Source organism: Cavia porcellus, unplaced genomic scaffold, assembly GCF_034190915.1.
Source record: "Cavia porcellus strain 051 isolate PalLab524CR breed Dunkin Hartley unplaced genomic scaffold, mCavPor4.1 scaffold_1, whole genome shotgun sequence".
Taxonomy (NCBI): Eukaryota; Metazoa; Chordata; class Mammalia; order Rodentia; family Caviidae; genus Cavia; species Cavia porcellus.
Genome location: NW_026947484.1, coordinates 116,177,448 through 116,204,866, shown reverse-complemented (window position 1 = coordinate 116,204,866; position 27,419 = coordinate 116,177,448). Strand labels below are relative to the sequence as shown.

The window sequence follows — 27,419 nt, the reverse complement described above, 5'->3', positions numbered from 1 at the left end:
CTTGTGGGGTTAGCTAACACCATCTCTGAAAGTCACTTTGAAAGGGGAAGTGATTAGGATACAAGAGCAAAGCCTTCCTTAGTGAGATCAGTGCCCTTATAAAACAGGCCTAAGGAAAACTATTTGGTTTTTTGTTTTGTTTTGGTGGCAGGGATTGAACCTAGGACCTTGCATTTGCCAAGCAGACACTTACGGCCCTGAGCTAAATCCCCAGCCCCTAGGAAAACTATTTGTCTCTTCATCCTGTGAAGAGCCAGCAAGTGGCCCTGCACTGGACACTGAATCTGCTGGTGACCTAATCTTGGCTTTCTTGGCTGTTAGAACAGTGAAAAATAAATTTCTGTTATTTATAAGTCACCTTGTCTGTGGTGTTCTGTTAACACAACACAAGCAGAATCAGACAATAAATAGAATAAACAGCAGGTGAGGTGGGAAGAATCATTGAGCTTCAAGTACCTTCCAGGAAACAGTCCTTCCCTTCCTCTGTGCTTCCGGCTGGGCTGCTAGGAAAGGGACTCTGGTTGGTGGGTGGAGGAGGACCCAATCCCTTGGACCATGTACTCTGACCAGCTCACTCCAGGCTGTCTCTCAGGACGCACCCCCAGTGCTAGGTGTTCCTGTGTCTCCAGGGGAACCCTGCCTGTGTCACGTGCTGGGCGTCGCAGGAGTGGCTTGTGGAACAGCCTGGGGAGGGCTGCTCCCTGCCTCGTGAGTAGTCCCCAGGGCCAAAGTGAACAGTGCTTGTACCAAACCTTAGCTCCTAGGACCTCATAACAATCCCCAGGAACATCTAACTTTCCCAATTCATTCAGTTAGTGAGATCTGAAATATAACTGGACTTTTAAGAAATCTGTTTTTCGTTTGTTTGTTTTTGTTTTTTTATTGACAGCCTTTCTTTCTGGTGACAAGCTGTGTAACCAGCCTGAGGACAGATGTGACCACACTGGTATCACTGGTGTGTACTCGCCTACAGCACCCTTACTTATCACTAGCTGGGCCCTCCATGCCTCGCTCTCTCATCTGAATGAGCTCCCTCCCAGGAGGGCCCTGCATCCCTTAAGCCCAAGACACCGTCAGATGGCCCAACCAGTCTTTGAAAAAGACCCCCAACAACAGAGAACAAAGCTGCAGCGACTGCTGAGGTCATGCTGTCCCCATGATCTGAGACTGAGCTTAAGGCTTAGCTTTGATTTCTTTTCTTCTTAAGCAAGATCTTTGGGAAATGACCTTTTTGTTTTGTTTTGTTTTTGTTTTCTTTTCTGGCTATCCCCCACTCCTTTTTCAACCCCAGGGGCTGTTTTCCCTAAAGAAGAAAAACAGAAAGAATCCCATAGCCAGGCTGGGAAGAACTACTGGTAATCTCTGCTGATGAGGTTCTTCTGCCTCATCCAGGAGCTGCAGAATTAGCACTGTGTCAAGCAGGAACTGACCTCTCCTTCCTGCAGCTGCTCTCACCTAAGTCCAGGTGTATCTGGGGACACTGGGGACACTTCAACCTTCTTTGTGGGATGAGGGCTGAACCTGAATGCCCCCTTTCTCACTGCAGTCACCTGGGTGTGAGGCACCACAATGCCCCCTTTCTCACTGTAGTCACCTGGGTGTGAGGCACCACAGTGCCAGCTCAAGGCCAGGTTCCCTTCCAGTCTCTCCGCCCGGCTGTGGCGGTGCTCCACAAACAGGAGGGCGGCTGACCAAGCACCAACTATTCAGACAAACACAGCAGAGGGCCCAGGCAGCCTCCTCTGCCCAACCTCCCCAGCCAGGACTGGGGTGGATTCTTCTGCTGCTCATGAACAACTCATAAGTACAACAAAGTCTTTGACACCTGACACCAAGCAGAGTAACATCCAAGGTGAACGGGGCCACTCCTAGCCTCTGATGTGAAATCCAGACTTGGAGCTGGCTGGCCCTGGTGAATCTGTGAGACACCCAGGACAGTGGTGCTGTTCCTGGAATGCTGGTTCAGCCAGTGGGACTCCCACCAACCATTTCCAGGTCATAGAGATCTCCACCTGCCACACAGACACAGGCCCTGACACCCTACATGACACTCAGAGTGTGCAACAGGCTCCACAAAGCCCAAGATCTGTCCTTGGTACCATGGAACACTTATATGGGGATAAACAGCAGGATCCAAGAAGTTTCCCTACCCAGTGGCTCTCCCCGCTACCCACTACACCTCTGTGCACACTGTTGTAAGAGTCACATAGGTAACATTCTCATCTAAGGACAAAGGAAACCTCATCACAGGTGTATAGAGCTAGTTCAAACCTGTTCCCCTATTTCATATAGAAACTTCTTGCAAAAAAGAGCCGTAGGAAGGAACACCTCTGCCCACACTGCCTGTACTCCTTATTCTCAAAGGAGACCGATAGGCTGACATCCCTGGGTCCACATTCCTCTTCCCCACTTAGGTATCAGTGCTTCCATTGCTCCATGCCCTGCTGTTTTCCCTGTTAGGGAGATTGGGCCTCCTTCCACCGTCTTCATGCTCCCTGTGCCAGTGCCAGAACAAAGAGAACTGATAACCACACCTCCCAGCTTCACCCACTGTCAGATGACGATGTTGGATAAGTTGTACCCCGTCTTCCTGGGGTTCCCAGTGGTATGCGAGTTGTGCACAAAGAAACCTGCGTGTTTAACACTTTGTACTTGCTTCCTTCCCTCATCAGCCCACTTAAAGCCCACAGTTAGAGGAAAAGTCATAAAGAAAGAGGAAATGTTCAAGAAAAAGTGGAGCCCATCAAGCCTGAATCCAAGAGAAAACTGGACACTAGCAAACAATCTATGGAAGCAATGAACTCTTATCCCTGTCCTTGGGTAAATACATGTCTGTACAATGGAGCGTTCCATTACAGAGGCTAGCGATGCACACTGACTCTTTCACCCCTGTTTCTACACCAACTGGCTCAGGTGTAGCATTTAGTAGATTCTGAATACATGCTTTAGCCAAGTTGAGCTCACCCCAGGGAACTCAGCTGAAAGATCCCTGGATCTTGGATTTTTTTTTTATCAAAGACATTTTCTGTCCAATTGAATCTCCAAATAGCTAATCTATAGTTTGAGCATTGGTACATCATATTTTTCTTTGTCACTTAGAGATCAACTTTAAATTCAGAGCTCATGAGCCAACCTTGGGCTCCTGGCTTAAGAACATGAGGCAGGGATAAGGTGAGAGAAGTTTGGAATCTGGTCTGCTCTCCGGGGCAGATGATCAAGTTCTGAACTGAATACTGTTCTGTGCCCACACTGTGGGCAGGAGATTTAGTGCTCCTCTAACTGCTCTTGTCTACAAGCTCACCCTAGACCTTGTTCCAAGGATATAATAACATTTGACTATGGCACTTATGCATTGTATATGGCCAGGAACCATAAGGATGCTAAAGCATATTGATTGAATCTGAACAAGGGAATAAGTTGGAGGAATCAATCTTATCTCACTCTTCTGAAAAGTTGTGTAATTAAAGAATAACATGAAAAGGAAGAGAAAAATCTGATAGCACTGATCATCAGGCTATATTTGTCATCTACAAATCTATGCTGGGGCTGTCTTCTGGGGCCTGCCAGTTACTGTGTGGAGTCTCAGTGTCTGCAAATACTGCCTGGGTTAGTAAGCACAGTCTACAACCAGGGAGAAATTGATGAACCCAATGTGTCTGGGCTTTCTACTTCCTTAGCATGAGTCACACTAGGCAAGCTCACCTCTCCTCTCCAGTAGTATGCTGGGCCCCAAAGGGAGAGCAGACCCGGGCATGTATTGCCTGGGACTAAGCTATTCCCCAGACTCTGGCTGCAGAGCAGCCGGCCAGCTCACACAGGTGGTGCCCTTTTATTCTTGGAAAAGGAAGCTCTAAGGTGAAAGGAGAGGTGTGGGGACAGGGTGTGGGGGGGACACAGGCACTTTTTTCCAGACCTCTCTGCCCAGAAAGCTAAACTCATTTAATTTAAAAATATCTTTGATGGATTCGAAATATGTTTGATGACAAATTCTCAGAGGGACCCAGATTTCACTAGACTTGGCTCCTTTGCTTTGATTCTTGTCTCTCCCATTTTCAACCCTCAGCAGCCTTCACTTTATGTGTAGATATCAGCAGGCAGAGTCCAGATGCTTCCTGGAAAAGTAAAGCAGGATGTATGTATTTAACATTTTTAATTAAATAAAGGAATGAATTAAAGACTAGACACACACACACACATACATGCATACATTTGATCTGGTGCCAGGATCATAGCCTGATCACAACTCAGAGCTCCCTTTCAGCATTAGAGGACAGGCCCAGCTGCAAGCTTCCCTGGCTTCAGTAGGAACTACCCCAGAGCTCTTAAGCAAGGATCTGCATGTGTGGACTCCTGATCCCTGCACTTGACTCCCCAGGACAAGGGTTAAGGTTCCTCCAGAAAATGAGATATAACCATTTTTTGCCTGTTCAGCAGATATGGATGATCAGATCTTTGCCCACCAGTGTGTAGGGCTGTCCTAAAATGTGGTCATGGGCTTGATTTCATTCTATCTGTTGAGACTATTTATTCCTTATAAGGATGTTATCAACTCTCAGAGTAACACAAGACAACGTGTTGCTTCTCTCTTGAGCAATAATCAACAAACATGAGATCAGCCTTGGCCATGAGCACTGCTGGGGCAGGTAGGAATTCAAAAGATGTGATATACTGGGAATCCCCCAGGATTCTGCACCCTTGCCTGAGAAGTGGTTCACACACAGCAGTGGCTCTTGCGTGCGGCACATGCAGGCTGTGATTAGGAGTTGCATAGCTTGTATACTACCATCTCTACTCCTCGCCAGAGACATAAAACTTCCCCAAGTCCATTTTCAGCCTCCAGTTCTTCTTTTCTAAACATGTTAAAAGGAGTAAATGAAACTTCCTGTGGGAAGTGCTTGGTGCAAGGTCTGAAGTTTTCAATAGCTGCCAGCTATCATCAATACTTTCTGCAGCTACATTGTAAGTCCTTTGAAAATAAACTACTCTAATTTTCTAGTTCTGCATTATCCCCTACAAGATCTTTCATATAATATTTGCTTAGTTGTTTGCTGATGTACTTTGAAGGAAGTTACCACATAAGAGGAAAATAATTTTATTGTGTGGGATGATTTCCTTCAGGAAAGAAAAAGCATCGAGTTTGTGAAACTTGGCTCAGATTTTAAAGAAGTTACTTTATAAATGTTCAACTGCATGTGTTCATATTTTTAAATAATCAAGCTTAGTACACCTGTAGTTCACTCTGAAAATGTTTAGACGTGGATAACTGAAACCTGAAACAAAACAAAAACAATCTAGAGAAATCTGTCCTTTGGATGAGCATAACAATGAGTCTTTAAGGAAGCAGGCAGAAGGAAATTTGCAGGAAATAAACTTTCTCCCTTGGTCCATATTATCATTCACCGAGCAGACCTGTCACTGGCAGACCAAGTGGTCCTCAGCTGGCCTGCATGTGCACCTGGTACTGCTGCTAAGTGACGCCTGGGCAGACCATGCAAGGTAAGCATGTGACCTGTTTCACGCTGCCTCAGCCTGTGGACAGTTAAGTAGAGGAAGCCCCTTCTGAGCCAAATTTCCTTATGTCCTATCCTGTTGTATGATAGAAAAGCATTGGATAGGGTTTAGGGAAAGTGAACACATGCATGTCCCAGTTCTGTCTTTAGTATTAGCTTTCCATTGCTGTGACACAAATCAACTTTAAGAAGGAAAGATTTCTTTTGGTTCACAGTTTTAGGGATTTCAGTCCATGGTTGGCTGAATTCTTGCTTTGGTCTTAAGGTGAGGCAGAGGATCATGATGATAGAAGCATGAAGTCAAGGGGGCTGCTAGCTTCACGGTGGCCAGCATGGGGAGAGGGGAGGGCAGAGGGGCTGGGGATAAGAAATATCTTCTGGGGCATGCCCCCAATGACCGTCTTACACCTAGGCCCCACTTCTTAAAGTTTCCATCACCTCTTAAGAATGCCAACAAATCATGAATCTGTGAATGGATTAGTCTATTGATGAGATTAGAGCCCCTCATCATCCAATCACTTCCCAAAAGCCTTACCTTTGAATGTTACTACATTAGGGACCAAGAGCTTGGGGGGAACATTTTAGATTCAGCCATCATAGGTAGTATCTATTAAATGTAGGAGCTTGGTGCAATGTGTAAGTTCCAGCTCAAATCCTGGCATCTTCCCTCTGGAATATGGAAGAGGCATCTTCCCTATGGAATATGTAAGAGGCAGGTTGCATGGCTGCTGGTGGCATGTGACAAGGGGGTGCTGGTACCCAGAGTTCTGCCAGAGACCATGTCCTGTTTCCTTCTATGCCACCTTCACAATGTATACACACAGGCAATTATTGTACCACCCAAAGGTATAGATGGCAAATATTCATTGATATTATATTAGTGTTTGCCAAAGGCCTTCTGCAGAGCAAAGAACTGAGGGACTATGTTTCAAACAGCACAAAAGATATGCACATCAAGACCCTTGTTTGTCTTCAAGCTCAGGGTCCAAATGCCAGCTCTGTCTGCCATGGACTGTATGTCGAAGATCTACTTCGACATCTCTAATCCTATTCTCTCACCCAGAAAACAGAGATTATAAAACCTGTCTTGCTTGTTTTAGGAACTAAAGATGATATGCTTGTTAGACATTTAAGTTAGACAGTTAAGCTTGTTAGACATTTTCCCCAAGATTGGATTGTTGTTTAAAAACAGGTATTTTGTGTTAAGCTTCTATCACATTGTCTAACACCTAACAGGCATTAAGTGAATGGTAATTACAGACATTCCTATTTAATGATCAAGTTAATTTCCTGCAATTAGGTCATTAAATGAATCGGTCACTAAATGAGGAATGAAATACGAACGTTATAATATCAGAACAAAGAAATGGTCAAAGGAAACACCAACTTGATGACTTTGCTTTTATTTGCATAACTCTTACATGCAGTACTATAATGTATAACAGAACATAAAACTACAGGAAGTCCCTCCTTATGAGTACTTACTTTGATTGTACTTTGTATTACAAATATTCATAAATGTAAACAGATTGTGGAAACAGCTCACACTAACCCTTACCCTGTACCATTATTTTAAGGTAACTGTAAAAGTAAAAGTAGTTTATTTACAGTATTTTGGGTGTGTTTAGTTTCTTTATACTTTACATTGTATGTTTGTGTCAAAGGTACATAAGATTCACTTTGTTGACCTTATGAACAAATCTAAGTTACAAATGTTCTCTTTGAATGGACTTCATTTGTAAGCTGGGTTCTTACTGTTTAGTATGTACTATACAGTACAATCAGCAAAAATGACAGTACTGCACTGATTAAACAAGGTGTACTGTGTTAAAAAAGGACATTGAGGCTATATAAACAAGATGTATGAAACTGCACAAAACAACAGAAAAGATAGTACATCCAAGTGATAGGTCCTAGGTCCAAACAGTTATCAAACAGGTAGGTGGATGAAAGAAATATATGTACTACTGACTGTTACAATTTAATTGCTAACATTAGTAATGTTATTGCTAATTGTTATTGTACAGTTACCATTATTCTCAGATTTGGCCAGTGTTTACAAGCTTCATGGAAGAGAGGAGACCTGAAAGGGATCCTGAAAGAGGAATGGGGCTTAGAAGCCATCACCTGCTAGGGTGTGCCCAGCATCCTCCTGGGTCCCTAAGAAGCTGCTTCTCTGTCCATCATTAATTCTCCAGAATCCTGAATTCACTTTTCCCAGACAAAAATACAAACCTTGGGGAGTGTCTTAGTACTATTATTATTATTAATTTTTGAAGCATTTTAGATATCATAATGATCACATTCATTAGGGTAAGTTTATACTTGCACATATTTTTGGATTCTTCTTTCCCCAAGCCCCTCTCCTCCCTTCAATCCCTTTTCCCCTCCTTTTTTATAAAAGCTTTGTTTCCATTTTCTTCCTTCTATTCTTTTTTTTCTTTTCCCCTCCTTCCTCTCCCCCTCTCCCATCCCTTGTCCCCGTTCCCTTTTGAATTCTTTCTTCCTGTTTCCCAGTATCTGCTGCTATACATTTTGGTCCTTATTTACCCTTTCAGTTTCTCCTACTAGAGAAACAACGTGATATTTAAACATGCGTGTCCAATTCATTTAATTTAAGAGTATGGACACTTCCCCCACTCCAGTTTCCCTTTCTTTTGAACAACAGTTTCTTCCTGTTTCAAAAAACCTTTTACATGCTTTTGGAACATTTGGAATTACATACATTTGGAATCTCATGTCAAAGAAATGATGTGATATTTATGCATGAGCCCAATTTAGTCTGCTGTAATATTTTTTTTTCTTCAAGTTAAAATTCACTGCAGTGTCTACACCTAGTTCTTTAGTCATTAACTGCAAACCACACAACCTCAGGAGCTGCTTCTCGCCTGCTCTTTGAAGAGGCAAATCTTGATTTCTTTGTGCTGACCTAGGAGACAGCAGGCAGAATAAGGGGCATTTGGTTCTTCTCAGTTCAGTCTAGGGTCTCTAGAGACTGCGTACTTAAATGGAGCTGAGGCAGGTTTGGGTCACTTTATTGCTTCCAGAGGAATTTAAGGAATCTCTTTGTTCTTCAAAGAATCGAGATTAACATACCTTCTTGGTGGGCAAGGTGACTTGCTATAAATTCTTGTGTCTTAATTCACATGTTTTCAAATCCCTACTTCTAAAACACACCCATTTTTTAACGCCATAGATGTCACAATGTATGACATGCCCTTTTTTCCCTATGCTCCTCTTTTTCTCTGAAACCATAACATTATTTGGGATGATAATAAATTTGTAACTGTAGAAAAAATTTTTTTCACTGTACTCAGTTCTCTTCCCTCCAACAAAACTTCATTTTCTGAAGTGTTTGTTCTGCTTTCTATAGGCACATAATAATTATATCATAACAAGTATAATGCATTGAGTACTTATTACATGCCGGGAATTAGTGAAATTCTTCACTTACTTAATTTCACATAATCTTCTCAACAACTCCCCCACAAATGTAATTAGTCCCATTTTTACCTTACATCAAAATGATAAGAGATTACTTTCTCATGACATAAAAGCGCCTGCCTGGAAAGTATGAGGTCAACACTTCAATCCCTGGTACAAAACAAACCAACAAACAAACAAACAAAAGAGAGAGAGAGACAGAGAGAGAGAGAGAGAGAGAGAGAGAGAGAGAGAGAGACAGAGAGAGAGAGAGAGAGATTGAGAGTGAAAGATGTTTCTCCAAATTCACACAGCCAGTAGGGTAGAGCTAGAACTAGAGCCTGAATTATGATGACTTTTTTTTTCTTTACTATTACGCTACTTTCTCTAACTTTCTAGGGACCTTCATGACTCTTTCATATTTCTTTTTGTTATTCAAAAATCTATATTGCTGAGGACTGAATAGTTAGTCATTGTATGCTTGCATTGTACATAAAATGTTTCCAGAGAAACAAGTCTCAACTGACAACTGTTTACATTGGCTTCCTATCCAAGTATACTTGAAAACAGAATGACAGTCATTAGCTGGATGGTTTTGTCCTTTTAGGAAACAAGAGAAGAGACAGCGTAACTGAGCAGATACTCTAGGATATAGCTACTTAATGCTACAGGGAGGGGGCAGAAATGGACATGGAATTTTCAAGTGTTTCCCGACTGAAATCAAGTTCTGTAAACCCTCTAAAAATCCTTAAAATGTTGCCCTTCAAAAATGCTAGAGCACAGTTAGTATATGTGTTACAGTCCCAGACATCAGGAAGTAAAAAAACGTGGGGCAGCAGGTTTAGGGTGGAGGAATGTAAGAGTGTGCGTCTCTGAGAGGGACCTAGAGAGATGGCTTTGCAAGCTCTCAAAGGCAGGAGAAAGTACAAGAGTGGATGCATGAGCAGAACGGTCACCTCTGCACTGACGCCTGCATTAGAGGAAAGGTTTTAGAAGCTTCTTGTTGCCCTAAGAGCTCCCGCTATGTCTTTGGTCACACACCACTTTCTGTTTCTGAATTTCTGAATTCTTTTCTTCCCAGTGAGTAATTCCAAAACCTTAATTCTAACGTATAAGGCCAATAGCACTTGCAGGTAACTTGGCAGGTAAGTCTGAGGTGGATGGTACTCTAAACTATGTTATTTGTTCCTAACAACCAAAGAGAAAGACAGTAGACTACCCAATGCAGAAAAAGACAGTGGATTAAGGTTATATTAGGAAATCTCTTTGGGTATAGAATGTTTTCATCTTTAGACTATAAAGGGCAAATTCTCTACTGAGTATTGACTATGAGAAGGAGGTGTTGAATGACTGAGTGGCCAAATTGGGGGTGCGGTGGTTGTTACAATGGTCTGAAGAGTGCTGCAAAGCTTTAGCAGCAGGAGCAGGGACATTAAACATCCTGCAGTGATGAGACATTTCCGCACGGTGAATAACATTTCATCTCAAATTTCAACACCACCCAATGTCTCTCCCTTTAAAGTGGTGCCTGATGATGGACCAGGACCAGAGGTTTGTCGTCAGTGCTTTGTTGAAAAGGACTGATAACACCAGCAGCAGTATCCTCAATTAACATGTGCTGAGAGCTTGTGACATAGAAGACAGGTACTGCCCAGTGAAAGTATTGCAATACTTTGAGTTTCAAGTGGACTCCATAGCACAACTCAGCTTGTTACAATGATCCAGGATGTTGATATTTAACTTAGAAATGTAGTCTCTCATGCTAGACAAAAAGGGCTTACACCATGATGCCAGGAAAAACAAAATCTGTATACACAAGTTTTCAGCAGCTGTTCCATATTAGTGTAGTCCTCTCATATACTGTATCTTCAAGACTGCAGACTTCTCAAAATAATCAAAAGACCCAGACATGCAAAAAGATTAGCAAGGCTCTGCTCTAAAGTAATATTTTAATCTTATCCTTTGGGTAGACACTTTGTATTGTTTTGGTTCCAAATTTATTCTGTACAAATTACACATGAAAATATTTCATGCTCGGATATTCTAAAATTGTTTTTAAAATAAAAAATTCTCTACTATGGTAAAACTTGTTGAAGGCCATTTGCTTTACATGCTCACTTTCTTAACTGCAAAACAAATGAGTTATTGAACAATATTGGATTTTATGGCTTTAACAAGAGTCTGCATTTTCTCAACATGTGTGTGTGTGCAGGTGCGTGTGCCTGAAGACACTCCACTCTGTGCTAGAGTAAATTCTTGTGCTGTGAGTTTTCCCTGGAGCAACACCCCCATAGATAGGTTAAGGGCTGTGAAAAACTCCCCGCTAACTCCTTTGTCTCCCAAATGTCATGAGTTTTATGGATTAGTTCCAGCCCTCTGCATTCCTTTCCTCTGGGATCTTGACTTTTCCCCTCTACATATGTCACTAAAACTGCAATTTCATTTCTGACCTCTCACCATATACCTAGTGTCACACTTAACATTGCCTAACATGCATTTTACATGGAGGCCCATCTCCTCTCCACAAACGTCCCCAAACATCACTCCTCCCTTTTTTTCCTGTTCCATCAATTCTTCTGATTCCCTTTCTATTGAAAGAAACTGGGAAGAAGAAAGGATGAGTAGGAGAACACATTTTAGACAACTGTAGTCCATAATGCTTTGTATTGTCGTTATTAGCATCCCCCTCAACTACCCCACAACAAAATCGGAAGTATCACTAGATCTGATGCTTCTTATGTCTCCAGAGTCCACAATTAGCATATAAACGCCTGGTAAGATTGACAATGATGAAACAGAGATTGTGACCAAATTCCCTTTGATGGTAAAAGGAGCAAGGATTTGGATGATATACATATAATAAAGAGGCAGAAATTCATTCAAACTAAATTCATTAATTATTAAGCTTAATGAATTGAAAAGGAGAGCCTGGACTTCGACACTGCTGGATTTGGATGCCCAGAAAATGTCTTGAAGGACCTGTCTCCTCCCTCTTCCTCAGCTTGTTTTCCTCTGGATTAGCTCCCTTGTCAGACCCGTTCTCCTCAAACTGAGCAAAGATACCCACCAGCACTTCCTACGAGCTGTGCAACACCAACAGAAGCAAGGTCTGTTTTCCTGTTGCTGCTGCAAACATTGAGGAGTCATGCTCTTTTGCCATGATTAGCCACCTTAGCCAGCCAGGTCTCACCCCAGGTGGATCACTGGTCACGTGCTCTCACTGGCTACATTTGGGTTTTGACCCCTCTAGTCAGTCAACAGGGTCAGTCCCAGGCAAACCACATAGACAAAAAATGGGAAGAATGCTCCCTATGGACAGCCAAGGTGCTAGTGCCAGGAGAAAAAGAAGAGGGTGCTGGGATGGCAAACGTTGCCCCTAATCACTAATAATAAAACCTGTCCTACAGGTAATGATATGGATTCAAGAAGTTTGTAGACCATAAAGCAATGGTGTCTAAATAGTATTTTATTGTTAAGCACATCATTCTATATTTCCACTTTAAAAACTTAGACCGTACCAACACTGCAACCAAAAGCAATAGCCTCAGCTCGGGGCAAGTCTGGTGTGCTAGCAGAACTTCGGGTTTGAAGTCATAGGAGTCAGATTCTGGTGCTGGCCACAACTTTTACTGGGTATGTGAATAGGTTCATGGCACTTAGTCTTTCTGAGGCCCACTTCCCCCAGAGATTGTGACCAAATTCCCTTTGATGGTGAGGAGCAAATATTTGGATGATATACATATAATAAAGAGGCAGAAATTCATTCAAACTAAATTCATTCATTATTAAGCTTAATGAATTGGAAAAAGGTTAACTCACATTATTGAAATCCCATTCCTGCAAGGGTTAAGATGTCTTGTTACAGCACCCATGGTGCCTGGCACAGTGTAGGCAGATGGTCCCTAAATGTTAGGAATAGTAGCCTCTTCTCATTCTCTTTCCTCTAGGAGTCATTGTTTTTCTTTATTCTTGTAAAAACCCAATAATTTAAGGCATCTTAATAATGAAATGTAGAAGCTAGAGAATACTATTTTTTTAATAAAGAGAAAGAAGTCAATCAAGTTATTGTTTTCTGTGTTGCCAGTTAGATATTTTCTAAATATCCTAACTGGTTGGGGAGAAAGATCTGGGAATGAAACTAGGGCCTTTGCCCTAAAACACTTATTAACCCGGACCACAAACTTTGTGTTCAAGTGTCATCATCAACACTCTCTTGGACACACCAACTCAAATAGTGACCAGTCAGAGCAAGCCAACAGTCACAGTGCTATAAATTATCTTCTCAAGGTGGAAAACCTGCAGCTTTAAAGCAATTTGTGAGTCAGCAGCAAGAGTGAAATGTGAGCAGGAAGACTGTCACCAATAAGGAAGGAGTGATTAAACGAAGGAGCCTTCATGGGAATGAGTTCCTTGGGTGTCTTGTGCTAAATTTCTTGGGGGCAGGAGGCTGGTGACATCGAAACCGCTTACAGCTTTCTTCCTGAAGGAATTGGGAGGTGCCCAGCAAACACCCACACAACTCTGTCAGCCGATGGCTTTCGATGGCTTTGTCATTCTCTAGGTGAAACATTTACTCCCTCTTCACATTGCTGCCACTTTTCTCTCTAAGCCACAGTTATAAATGCCAAGTCTTGGGAACGCAGTCTTTCCCTCCTCCACCTGCTCCACCCCAAGTTACAGAACCGTGAGGCTGTACTGTATTTAGCAGACCACATGATTCTCCAGCATTCCTCAGAAAGATCAGACCCAGCAGTTTATAAAAACAATCACAAAAACAATTCCCTTCAGCTTCGCATCACTGCTGATGGGCTTTACACAGGATGGATCACCCTTTGCTGGAGTTTCCACAACCAGCAGAAAATGACCATTTCTTTTCTCTGCCCTCTGCTTTAGCTGGCTCCTACGCTTCACTGCAACTCCAAACCTCACACTCTACTGTGCAGCTTTCTGAACCTGCAGAGGACACGCAGTAGTCACACTGCAGGTTTATAAACTTGCACACTTATGGGGATACCTGGGTTGACCAGCCTGTACGCTAGTGGAAGGAGGGGGGCCTCACTTGAGTTCTTTGTTCTTCTCCAACACTCAACAATCCACCCTGAGCTACTTGTTGATTATTGCTGAACCACTGACTTGGCCAATTCAGGGCGAATCTTCAATTTTCAAGAACCCTACGGCCAACATGTATGCAAAGTTCCTAATGTTTTCTTGACTCAGGGAATTTAAATACTGACCTGGTTGGGTCCCTCCTTGTCCCAAGACTGGAGCCCTCTTAGCTAGGTCTACACCTTTCCAAATAAACAACCTGGCCAGAGGGATAAGAGGGAACTGCCAGGCCCAAGGAAGAGAGAAAGGAAAATAAGAAGGGAGACGTTAAAAAAGAGTTTCAGAGTCTGGCATTGTGACACAAGCCTGTAACCCCAGGACTCTGAGAGGCTGAGACAGGAGGATTGTGAGTTCAAGCCCAGCTTGGGCAACTTGGTAATTTAGTGAGACCCCATCTCAAAAAATAAAAAAGGGCTGGAAATAAAACAGTATGGAAGCCCTAGGTTCAAACCTCAATACTGAAAACAAGGAGAAGGAGAGGAAGACAGATACACACAGAGACAGACAGAGAGAAACAGAGAAAAGAAGAGAGACAGGCAGAGAGAAACCGGAGCAGAGAAGACAAAGATACATAAAGAAAGAAGCAGAGAAACAAGGAGAGACAGAGAAGAAAGAAGGGCTGCAGGAGGAGGCTAGAGTGCTCTGACTGCCATGCTAGCATGTCCTATGCTAGGCCTGGCAATGCTAAAGAAGACAAGCTTTTTCTTCAAGTTTTATAATGAAATACTACGATAAACAAAATAATATACAACAATAAAATGTACTGAACAAAAATAAAGTCAGATGAAGTTCACTCTCAAGTAGAAGCAGAGCTTTGCTTAGAAGGATTCTGATTTTAGTGCTAATGTAAAAGACACGAAGCACCAAAAATTAAAGAGATGTTTTTATGCTGGCTGTTGTCGTAGACAGAGTGTTCACTGAGTAGCAGTGTCTCAAAGGAAAGAAGGGACCTGGGTGTGTTATACAGGCAGCCAAAAAAGGAATCCCTGCTTCAGTCTGAGTCTCAGGAAGGATGAAGATGGGCCTTGCCCAAATATTCAAAGACAGTCAGTGATACAAGGGAATGAAACTACCAACCTACCAGATGTCTCAGTATGAGCTTGTGTTCTCCAAAATTGAAGAGTGAATTTTAGGAACAACAGAGGTTAAGAGTAGAATATATTTATTGAAGAAAGAAAGCTTCTGTCTGGGAGAGAGCAAAAGGGGTCCTGAGTGGTTTGCTAAAGACTATGCTTTTATGGACTTTTATAGAGCAAAACCACAAGGTGAGACAGGTCCAAGGTGGGGAAAATATGGGAACTCACAGGGTGGGCATAAGGTGGGACAGAACTATTGTTAACCTACTTGCTCAGGTAAAATTGATTACATCGGGGACAAATGGGGAAGCAAGTCACATAGCAAGCAGGCATGCTTAAAGAACAGGGACTCTTCTGGTAGAGGGTTGGGATGGTGACTTGGATTTCTCAGAGTGATAGAGACCTATTTAGAGTGACAATCCTTAGGATGTGGATGCATTTGTCTGATTTTTTGTCTTGAGGCCTGGCCTACAGCAGGAGGTGTCTGTCTCCCCCACAGTTGCAAGGTAGCTGGTTTTCTGAGCTGGCTCCTTAGAGGACCTAGCCCTGTCTGACTGCCTAAAATATTTCTGTCTGACTCAGTTGCCTGTAACAATAGGGTGGTCCTTTGAGGTCTAGCCTTGAAACACAGAAGGGTGGAAGAAAACAAAGCTGGAAGGTTCCTTAAATTCAGGTCAAGTTCTACTTTGTCAATAATTTTCTGCCACTTCTGAGTATTCCGGTAAGTAAACATGGTCACTTCCCGTGTTCAGTTACCTATCACCTGCATTGTAATTTGAAGTTCCTTCAGACGGCACATGGAGACCTTTGTGACTGATTTTCACTTGCTCCCAGTGAGCCTAAGTGGGTCTGCATGGAAGGGAACCCATGGGTGGTTCTTCTTGGCCAGGCCCACCTATCACTCTTCACATCTTCCTCTGGCCAGAACTCAGTTTCCAAGTCACACTCGACTCCAAGGAAACTGAGGTATATAATCCAGCTGTATGCCCAGGAAGAAGAAAGCAGATGTTAGTAGTCACAGCTGGTTACTTCTCACAGGCTGTTCCCTTTCTCCCTGCTTCCTCTCTGGCCCTTCTCTAGTTCAATTTTTCCTGCAGCTTATACCTGCCTTTTGTAGGAAATTATTCTTGACCCCTTTTGTGATCAGATACTCCCATAAAGGCTCTGGAGCACCCAAAGATGTTTCACAATGCTAATCACACATCACCCTATAATTATCATGTTCTTAACAGTCCCCCACACTAGACCTCAAGGTCCTGGGCACAAAGTACAGAGATTTTTGTCTCGCTGTCCTTAAAGTTTAACACTGGGATGGAGGTGATTGAGAGTATCTGACAAGAAAATAAGTGGCTCTGGCTGCCTTCTAAACTGCGTGGATCAGTGAGCATTGGTGGTTCAATGGTAGAATTCTCACCTCCCACGCAGGAGACCTGGGTTCAATTCCCAGCCAATGCAAAGCTTTATGAATGTGTTTATGTAAACTGCCTGGATCATCAGGAAAGACCTAGATGTTAATTCCAACTGAATATACACAATCTCATGGGACTCTTGATATGTAAGTTTCAGTGGACAGCTGGATCTGAACGGGTCTTACACTGAAACCTCAAAGAGGAAAGTACTGCCAAGTTAAGAAGTACAAAGAAAACTCATTTGGAGCCCCGTGCACAAATCATCTTTTAGAAGCACTGTGGCCTCAGCTTTTTGTGAGCTGCAGAAGGTGGGTAACAGGTGCCATTGTGTGAACTGGGCATGGGCTGTGGCAGGCTTGGAAGGAAAACGGTGGGCTGGTACAGCTCCTGTTTGCACAGTATCTGGGTAAGTCTAGTAAACAATTACACAGTGACACATTCCAGTACAGCTTCTATGATCCCCACAGGCTTGAACCAGACTGACTCAGGACCAACCAAAGATAGTACAATCTTATTAACAGAGGAGAGAAAGCCTGAGTCATTTCTATGACTGGCTCACAGCAAGGATCGTTATCAGGCTTAAGATTAAGATAATGGCAGACTTACTTTTTTAAATGTGGAATTACTACCTACAGTCTCACCTTTACACCTTTTGAAGAAGGAATTATTGTCTTATAATCAAATCAAATGGAGAAGTTATCTTAGGGTACATGAGTAACCCACAGCAAAGTGATGGGTCCTACCGCCTTGGAGGTACTGAGAAGCTGCCCACTTGTACCATGTGAGGGCTGAGAGGGGTGTAGGAGGAGTCAGGGAGTTGCAGTTCCTGGCCTAACCAGGGTTCCCTTGCCGCCTCCAGTGCCCTTGTTTTAGGTTTACTGGTGCCAAATGGGTAAACATAATCAAATTTCATAATCTTAAATGGTTGGTTTGGTTTATATATGTAGAAAAATCTGTGGAATAAAGATGAATCACATACCTTTACTTACAGTTCTTCTTTTCCTGGTTGGACTAGTTCCTATCCACGCTTTGGTGGGCCTTAGTGCATGACTGAGGCCACAGGGACAAACCTCTTCATGGGTATGATGGCTTCGGACAACAGTCACCAACACCTCTGTTCTCTTTACCTATCCTCATAAGATGAGAAATAGCCAAACTCTCTCTAGACTTGTGGGTATTTGCTATTACGCTAGGACATTGAGCTGCTCAGATGATGATGACAATGATGATGATGATATTTATTAAAACAGGAAACACACTGAGCACTAAATTAGGGAGTTACTGTACGGCATCTTGTTTAATTACCACAATCATCTCATGACGTATATATCACATACACTCATCATTTTAGATGGGAGACATATGGTAAGGGAGATGCTGAGAAATTTAGCTCCAAAATAGAATCAGACTGAGAAAGTCATCAAAAAATAAAGGAAAAGATGTGCTTCTGAGCTCCATCATCAACAGTGGTTGTGTCGTTGGGAGACAGTGCAGGCTCTTTCTTCAAGGTTTATTTCAAACCTTAGCACTTTTCACCACCCCCACTATAATCACTTCAAACCAAGCTACCACCACTCAACCACGAACAATCATTAATAAGAATGAGCTCTTTCAGAGTGCTAAGCATTAGTCTAAGCACTTAACCTGCATTGTGATTCACTCTTCATGGTAATCCAGTGAAGGAGGAGACGTTTCAGGTCTCCAGAGTTCGGGGCTCCATACATGCTGGACTCTTGAACTCCAGGGGTGAGACCACCCAGAGTTGTGCAACATGGGAACCTCTTACTATTACATCTGCAGCTTACAGATCAGACACTAGTTTAACTTGCCCATTGCTCATCAGTGATGGAGCTGTGCTTCAAACCTAGCAGTCTTCTTCCAGAGCCTCCACCACAGTTATTCCTATATCAGTTCTGCTACTGCTCTTGGCCTTCTATAAGTAGCCAGAGTGGTTCTTTTAAAACACATAAACAGTATATAGCTCAAAGCTCCAATAGCTTCCCATTAATGCCGGTCTAAACAGACTCCCTAACAGCGCCTCATGCCATGTGATCTGGCTCCTCCCTGCACCCCCATGCTCATCTCTGATAACTCTCTCTCTCTAGCTTACTCTGCTCCAGCCACTCAGCCTTCTTGATTTCCTACAGTCACAGGAAGCTTCTTTTCAACCTCAGAGTCTCTGTACTAAGCTGCTTTCCCTAAGCCAACCTCACACTTTGTCCAGATCCCCCCAGGCATCTGGTCCCCACTTCATTCTGGACTCTGTTAAAATGCTACCTTTTCCAGGGAGGTTTCCCAGACCTTCCACTTTGAAATAGCTCCCGACTCCCATTTGCCATTCTCTATTCCATTGTTCTCTTTGTCTACCCCCATGATACTTACTAGTACTCAAAATGGTAGCTTCTGTTTGTTAGTGCTTCGGATTTTTGACCCTTGAATATAAACAAGGACTAATTCCTCAACACTGAGTCTCCAGATCTGGAAGACAGCCTGGTGTATAGCAGAAGCTCAAAAAAGACTGGCAGGGTAAATAGTGAGCCCAGTGCCTGGTAGGCAGTGTTTCAGTGCCAGCCCGGGCCACAGTCAATCCTCAGGAAGAACCAACACAACAGGGTAGGATGGAAGGAAGATTTTGATTTAGTGATATTTATTTGGTAATTTTGAGTTTCAAGCATAGTGACACTGCAATGACAAGAAGAAACACCAAAATGACAGCCAGGATTTGGAGTTGGAAGCCCTGATCTCTGGTTCTCTAGAGCTTAAATGGGATAAGCAAGCAAGAAGCACAGCTTTTCTATTGGGGATCAGTTCATTCCATGTGCAACACAGTGACCAGCCATTTCTAACAGACAGAAGCAACCAGAACTAGAACAGGAACTATTACCTGGGCAACTAAAGAACTGGAACACACTGGCGGGGCAGGGCAGGGGGCATTTTTTTGATATAAGATCTATTATCTCATTTTATTCTTATGTCCTGTGCAGTATGTAATAAAGGATAGTGGTAAAAACATATTGTATCAATTCCTTAACAGACTCTTTATCCAAAACAGGAAAGAGACAATTATTAAAAACATGGACTCTGAATTGCCTATCTTTATGGAGTCCAAACTCTTAAGAATTTGTTTGTTTTTTATGAGTCAACTGTGTTAATACTACAGAGTATTTAATTTGTGCTTATTTTCATTATATCACCAAGATAAAAGGTTTATTTGTACTGTTTCCTCAATTCAGCTTTTAAAATCTCAGTGATTGAATTCACTGAACACATGTGAGTTTCCTGTATAAATTTCAATGTCCATTTTTATGAGGAATAAATCTGTGTTTTCCTAAAGATGTGTCAAAACTAAATTCCCATTTTATAATAACATTAAAGCAGCATTTTAATCCCTTGATCATTTTAATCGTGTTAGAGACTCAAAATCTTCATCCTATTCTAATCTGAAATCCTGAAGGGTCTAAAAATATTCCAGAAAGAATCCTCCTTCCTTAATACAAGAGAGGTCTCCTCAGTGGGCCAGGCATTTCCCTGCCTCACTGCCCAGCAAGGCACAGGCTTTTTGGTTGGTTTATGTTTAAGCTTGAATTTGTGCAATAAGGATGTGGCTCCCATTGCAAGCTTCTGCACCACAAAACAGTTTTATTAAGTCTAGGCTGTAAATGGTCCTGGTTTATGTAACAAGTTCCCTCCAGTCCAACAACTCACTATTAAAACCATGGGTCAGGGGTGAGCATGAAGGGTCCCTTCAGTCCCCACTGTGCAACATAGGAAGCCATACATTCAGTTAGGACCCTAGGTCACTGTATCACAGGTCAAACATTACTAATCTGAAAATCCAAAACCCAGAATGCTTCAACTTTTTGACCACTGATACCACAATGGCAATTTCTACACCCAAGCAAATGCAACTTACGAGATATTCAGGGTGCTCATTCTACCTGAAAGGAAAGGGAATTTGCACATATTGCTGAACCCCAATTCTCATGCTCCACAGTGTCCTGAACACAATGCTTCATTACAGGAAGACCTCTTCCCCTGGGGACCTTCTTAATTCATCCACCAGTGGTATCCTTCATGTAAACCACCCCTCTCCACGTTATCAAGATTTCCAAGTGCTTGAAACAAACTTACCTTGATCACATATACGCTTTGGGTGAAAGCTGAGCATGACAAGTGTTCTTTAGTGCAAGGAGCTAACATTTGCATAACATTGTGATAGATGAGATAGTTTAATCTTTGCTCCCAAGCAGAGTATGATTACAATTTTGTTAGTGGGAAAACCAAAGCAGAGAGGAGTTGGCAATTTGTTCAAGGCTATGGAAGAGGAAGAAATGGAACTTAAATCCTGATCTTTTGTCTTCAAATTACAAGTAAGCAAGACTAATCAAAACAAGCTTAAGCAAAGCTACTCTCTTTAAAGACTGAAATATCTAATGTCAACACCAAGTAAGGGGTACCACATTGCATTGTTTGTTTGATCTATCTATCTATCTATCATCTATCTATCTATCTAATCTATCGTCTATCTATCTATCTATACTGAAGACGGAACCAAGGCCACACACATGCTAAGTAAGTGCTCTACAACTAAGCTACATCTCCAGCCATTTTTATTTTTTATTTTGAGACAGGGTCTTGCTAATCACCCATGTTGTTCGCAAACTTATGATCCTGCTGTCTCAGCTTCTCAGTAGCTATGATTACAGGTATGTGTCACTATGCCCGGTCACAGGATACAATTTACCAGACATGCTGCAGCTTTTGTCTGGGAGACCATACTGAGGTCACTATTAGCCAACAGGAGAATGACAGGGCCACACCAAGTGGGTCCTTCAAAATTAAGAATGACCTGAAGTGGTTTCCATGGAACGACTGTAAGTCAGCAAAGCAAATGAGATTTGATCCTAACTACACTCTTATTTCCTGGAGCAGTTGGTACACAAAAATTTAAGGCAAATTTCCCATTAAAAATGTTTTGCATAAATGTTGAGTCTCTCACAGAATATCATTTAAATACTGCAATATTTTATTCTTCTGAGATGTCTCATCCTCCGATAGGTCCAGACAAATGGGATGTTATTGTATCATAGACTAATCTTTCAAACCTAAATTCTAGCACAGTGCTTCAAGTTGCTACTTTAATGAGATTTATGGTTAAGCTTCCCTCAAATCTGTATTATTTCATTCAATGAAAATGAGGCTCTTTTAACCAATGAGCCTCTAAAATTCTCAAATCACTGATAACAAATGAAATATTGATGTGACAGTGATGTTTAATGTGTACAAACTATCATTTTAATTTTTAATCTTCTATGCCAAAGAAACAAGGCATATTTTTCTGGAGTAAATTAAGGTACAGTCCCAGTTCTGAAAGGTCTTTAGAGGATTAAATATTATTGAGATAACAGGGAAAATTCTGATAAATTTCTTAGATAACAGTAGCTCACAGCGGGAAATGACAGAGGATGAAGGGAATGACTGCCTGCCAGCCAGGTTTGCCCAGTCAGGGTCTCCATCATTCTACCTAGGGGAAGAGACTGGCTTTCCAAATGCCCTGGGCTTGAGAAGAGGAAGCTCCTGACTCTTCCAATTCTCCTGATTATGACACAGCAGCTGGTGGGGCTGAAATCTTAGCAACTGTCACTTATGGATGGCTTGCCACATGCCAGTCACTGCCTGGTCATTTCACATCGAAGACTTCATTTGTTACACGACAGTATGAGGTAAGCAACATCCTCATTTTACTGAAGAATCACCTGTTGTTCCAGGAAGTGAAAAACTTTCTGGCAGTTACACTACTCACCAGCAGCAATGCCAGGATTCAAATCCAGATCTGGCTACTTCTGGAACCCATTCTCTAATCACACTGCTGCTATTGCAAGAGCCACAACCTGTAAAAACAGAAAGATATCTCTGCTGTTCACCCCACTTCCACCTCTGCCAGTTCCCCAAACCAACATCAAAACCTTCTTCCAGCTCACAGAAGGTAAAGGTATGGTCATTAATTTCCTCTCTTCAACTTCTTGAATTTTGTAAGCAGCATGACAAAAATGGTGTTTTCCACTCACAGCTGAATGCAGGACACTGCCCTCCTTGATATTTACTCAACCAGGTAAAACACATCAGTGTGCTGTGTAGGTATTGTCTTAAATAGGATGTAAACATTAACATCTGAACCCATAAACAATATCTATAAACACTGTACAGCAATATTAAATTGAGGTTTTTGACTAATCAATCTCTCAGAGTCAGTGTGCTTGCAACCCAAGGACAGTGTAAAATTTCCACGTATTTTTCAAAGAAAGGTTCAAAGAACCTGTTCCATAACCCTTGAATCTCCTCACCATTTAGAGAATTTAAGAGTGGAGCAGAGCCTTTTGTTTTTTTTAGTACCAGGGATTGAATAGGTTGCTGAGGGTTTGTTAGTTTCCATCTTCATACAGCTACTTCTCACTGAAAGGAGCTATAGGTCCAACTTACTGGCCATTATGTCCTAACTGCCTTGGGATGTTGTGGCTCACTGGCTGTGTTGAAAAAAAAAAAAAAACACCTGAGGATCATAAGAAAGGATTCAATACCTATTTATGAAGAGCTGTTGAGCTCCCTATTCAATGGAAAAAAGCTTGGTGAATTTGACAGAGTAACTAGATACAGTCTAGGTCATTCTCTGAAGTCTTGAGAGGATAAACTTTACTTTTAGGTTGGGAGTGCAGAGCTTAAATATAAGAAAGAGCAGGTCAGAATACTTCCTAGTCTACCTAAAAAGATGGACTATGGAGAATCTAACAATTTCCACACTTCCTGTAGAGGAAAAAGTATGGCAAAGAAGGATATTAGAAAGACTAAAAAGAGCCTGAGATTTACAATCCTACCAAGATTAACCACTGTATCAATCAGTGCTTACTAGAGAAACATGTTTAATGCAAGATGTACAAATATGGACTCCCAACAAAGTCAGGTATAGAAGATCTCAAAAGATCTGCTGGAGATTCTGAAGAATCCAGTTGGAAGCCTGAACCTAAGTGTAGTATCCCAGATGAGTCCGTATCACGGGCCATAGGTCTGCCATGGAAAGCTGAACAGTCTGTGTTGGAGATTGAAGATTCTGCACTGGAAGACAGGCGGTGATGTTTAAGGTGAAGGTGAAGACTAGAGCTCTCCAAAGAAAACAGAAGTGAACCTGTCACAAGCCAGGCTTTGATATTGCTCACAGATGAAACTTCTCAAATGAGAAATATGGTTTTGCAAAACTGTATGACTCTTGATTTACTAACTGTAGTGTGAGGAGGTACATGTGTCCTCTTGTGTATAGAATGTTGCATTTGTATCCCTGATCCCTGGACATAGGAAAAAAAGCCTTATAGTGCTGAATGTCTATAAACTGCACTGTGGTGGCGATGGAGTTAGTGATAATATGCTGTTTCTTGTATTGCTGTTGTAGTCTTTGTGTGCAGGGTTCAGCTTTATGGGCCATTCACAAGAAGTGACATTTCCCTGACCTTTGAAAGGTGAGATGGGATCTATGGGGATTGCTCCAACGCTCAGGGCATCTGGGGATACGTGAGGATATGACTTTGCTGTCTAGCACAGATGCACAATGGGATACACCTATGTAACCATGATTTAGCACAAGCAACTACTAATGCACTACGTGCTTAAGTCAGTGTAAAAGAATGTAAATATGTGATAACAACATATATAAGGGTTAAATAATAAGACTTTTTTTACTGTTTTGCTGATGTTGGCCTCACGTGCATTCTTTTCCTTGGGGATTTCACCCCCTGGCTCCAACATGCAGATGTCTGAGGTCAGAGCATTGAAGATTGCCCGGGGCATCTTTAGTTCTCATCAGAGCAGGAGATGAGAGTTTTGGATAGCCTAGCCTCTCTAAGCTACTACTAGAGTAGTGGGGATAGTCAGTCCTCCAGTGCTATGACTCAGCACATTGGCCACCTGACACAAGCTCAGATGGTGGCTTGGTACAGTTGTGAGCCCAATGTCCACTTTTCTTGTATTTAAAGCAGGCTTCAGTCATCTCTGGGTTTTTCCCTGGATGACTTGGATATGCTTCAAACATTGCCAATTTTGGTCCCCCCCCCCCCAGTCCTTCATTTATCTTCATCTAGATCCTGATTGCTGAACACAAAAAAAGGCTATGTCCAGCCATTGGGTCATGGGGCCTGGAGACCCATCTGCAAACCTACCAGGATCTTCTGAAAAATACTAGGTCTCTCTAGGGCACTATTCAGGTAGAGTTCCTGACTATTTATAAACTTGAGGATTATATGGAGGAGGTCAAGGAGACCACCCCTATGGCTGTTTATAGTAAACAAGTGGTGGAGATCCATATCCACCTGAGAGACAGGTGGGTATCTGAGGATAGGTTATTCTCAGTATTAAGTTCTTCTTCCTTGGTGGCCTCTTTAAATTCCATAGTCCTTGGACCTTTCCAGAGCTAAAGGGCCACAAACATTTTAACATAAAAGATTTATATCACTTTCCTTGCCTTTTACAAAAAAAGATCTAATTGAAGAATAGTATTATAATTTATACTGACATCCTGTATCCATTTCTTGCATCCTCTTCATACTGAACACAAAAAGTTTTGTATGGTGCCTGTGGAAAGAGAGAGAAGTCTAGATCTGAGACCCTCCAGAAGGCATCCCCTGAAGAAAGAGACTCATTGAATCCAAGAAGCAGACTTTACGAGCCTTGTACTATCAGATATCTCTAGCAAAGCACTGGTGCCTTTGTCTAGACTTGCCCACAATCTGCAACCCACTAAAATTCTTTTAGGGTTAAATTGTTTCCAATGGCAAGGTGGCTGGGATCTTCAGGATGTTTCCCACTGAGCTCCCAGAAGCATCCGTCATGACATTCAATCGTACTACCTACCAAATGTCTTGGTGAAGCAGCACTGGTCTCATTTTATCTTTTTTTCCCCCTTAAAATATTCCATATGCTGTGGCCCACTATGACTTCTTAGAAAAAGGGTGGAGTCCTCCAGGGGCTCCAATCAGTTACTTGAGAGAAGGTCAGGGTTGGGCCACCTGGAGACTGCATTTAGCTACCTGAGAAACACTACCTCTGACATGTATCCCAATATTAAAACTTTGGTACTTTGTTTAAAACAGCAGAGACAGAAACTTCTTTTAAAGTTCTAAGCACAAGGTTAGCTCTACTTTTGCATACTTACAGCACATTGACATGACTTTTTATCAGTTGTCCCTTTGTTCTATTCAGGCCCTCAGTCACACATTTTCAAATAACTTGAATTTCTGTTGGAAGAAAAATAAGAAGTGGATCTAAACCAATGCAGAAAAAAAGAGAAAAGAAGAAGAGAGGAGAGGGAACGAGAGGGGAGGGGAAGGAAGGGGAGGGGAAGGAAGGAAAAAGAAGGGAAGGAGGGAAGGGAAGGGAATGGAAGGGAAGAGGAGAGGAGAGGAGAGGAGAGGAGAGGAGAGGAGAGGAGAGGAGAGGAGAGGAGAGGAGAGGAGAGGAGAAGAGAAGGATTCCCATATGTTTCCTGAATGAACAAACATGGTGGAACCATGTAGACTAGGATGGCTCTTTGAAAAAGTGACTGTAGGATACCCAGAGATAAAGACCATGTAGGGGGCAAGTGCAAAAGAGCACAAGAAAAAATAGGCTAGAATAGGTGTCTACTGAAGCAGGAGACCAAATTCCTAATATCTATTTTTCCCCAAAACTGAGAAAGCTAAACAGGTTCTCTGGCAGCCACCATTCGTGCAACCACAGAGAACACCACCATATCTGGCAGATCACCACTGGGGTGTGCATCCCTAGCTGCAGCGTCCCCATGCACACACTGGGCCTCCACACAGATACATCCAAGAGGAACCTCTCCACAAAAACCTGTCCAGGCAGAGGAAGGAATGCAGCAGGGTGAAGAGGCCAAGGGAGAGCAGTATGAGAAGCAGCACGACAGGAAGTGGTGGCAGCTGTGGAGCTGGCCTGTTCCAGTGTACCCCCCTTTCACCCGCAGGACTTGCTCCTGTGCCTGAGCCAGGGTCCATGCTACAGCTCAGGGAAGGTTGGGGGCATGCCCTGGCCAGTGTCCCAACGGCTCATTCCACAGCATGGGGAACAGACATCCGAATACACAGCTTTGTGGGACTACAATTGACTGTACGCCACAGCAGAGCTTCTTGAGTCATGCTCTGGCTCTGCTGGCCCAGGCTCTCTGCACTGTGCTGGTTCACTCTCTTGCTGCTCTCTCTTGTAGCCACTGGAAGGACAGAAAAGGTCTCTGATTCCACTAATTTTTCTTACCTCCTGACTGGTTTGCCAAAACTGTTATTGGGGTTCTCGGGTGCTGTGCTCTTTCCAGGATCCTTTTCAGGCTCTTTCCCTGAACAAAGAATTTGACAAGACACAAGGTAGTAATGTTTTACATTTATTAAAGGCATTGAAGATAGGGAAAGGAGATGCTCTGCAAATGAGCTCTATAGACCAGTTAAAGGTAGGAAAAGAAGTACATTTACAGAGTGCAGAGCGGGCTAGTGAAAAAGGCTTGCAGCAGCCACAAAGTTAATGGCCACTGATAGATTCTGCTAGCCTGGGGCTTAGCTATCTATAACATGACATCAGTCCAACTTGATACCAGACCCAGAGAAGCAACTTATCTCTCCAAGAGTAACTTCTACTGTCTCTTTCTCATTCTAAAGATAAACCTCCTGTTCCTTTTTTGTGCATGTGCCGAGCACTCTCTGATTCCAAGACTCCACGGCCACCCAAGCCTTACTCTCAGCCCCCAGTAAATCTTTCTCTTTCCTGTTTTGCACAGGCAGATGCTCCTTCAAATCAGCTGTTAATATGTCATTTTACCCATCTCCCAAAATCTAGCCCCAGCCAGACCTGATAAAAGTAGTTTC

General features: G+C 42.6%; 1 long non-coding RNA gene and 1 other non-coding gene across 2 annotated transcripts; one reads left to right on the top strand and one right to left on the bottom strand.

Annotated features, from left to right (window-relative positions):
- Positions 1 to 3,825: 3,825 nt before the first annotated feature.
- Positions 3,826 to 26,998, bottom strand: LOC134472551 (uncharacterized). The gene is made up of 4 exons (XR_010042440.1): positions 26,818 to 26,998; positions 25,721 to 25,802; positions 22,328 to 22,415; positions 3,826 to 4,112 (listed from the first exon to the last, which is right to left on the bottom strand). It is a non-coding gene; the product is annotated as an uncharacterized LOC134472551 (long non-coding RNA).
- On the top strand, positions 16,500 to 16,570 carry Trnag-ccc (transfer RNA glycine (anticodon CCC)). The gene has a single exon. It is a non-coding gene; the product is annotated as a tRNA-Gly (tRNA).
- Positions 26,999 to 27,419: the final 421 nt, after the last annotated feature.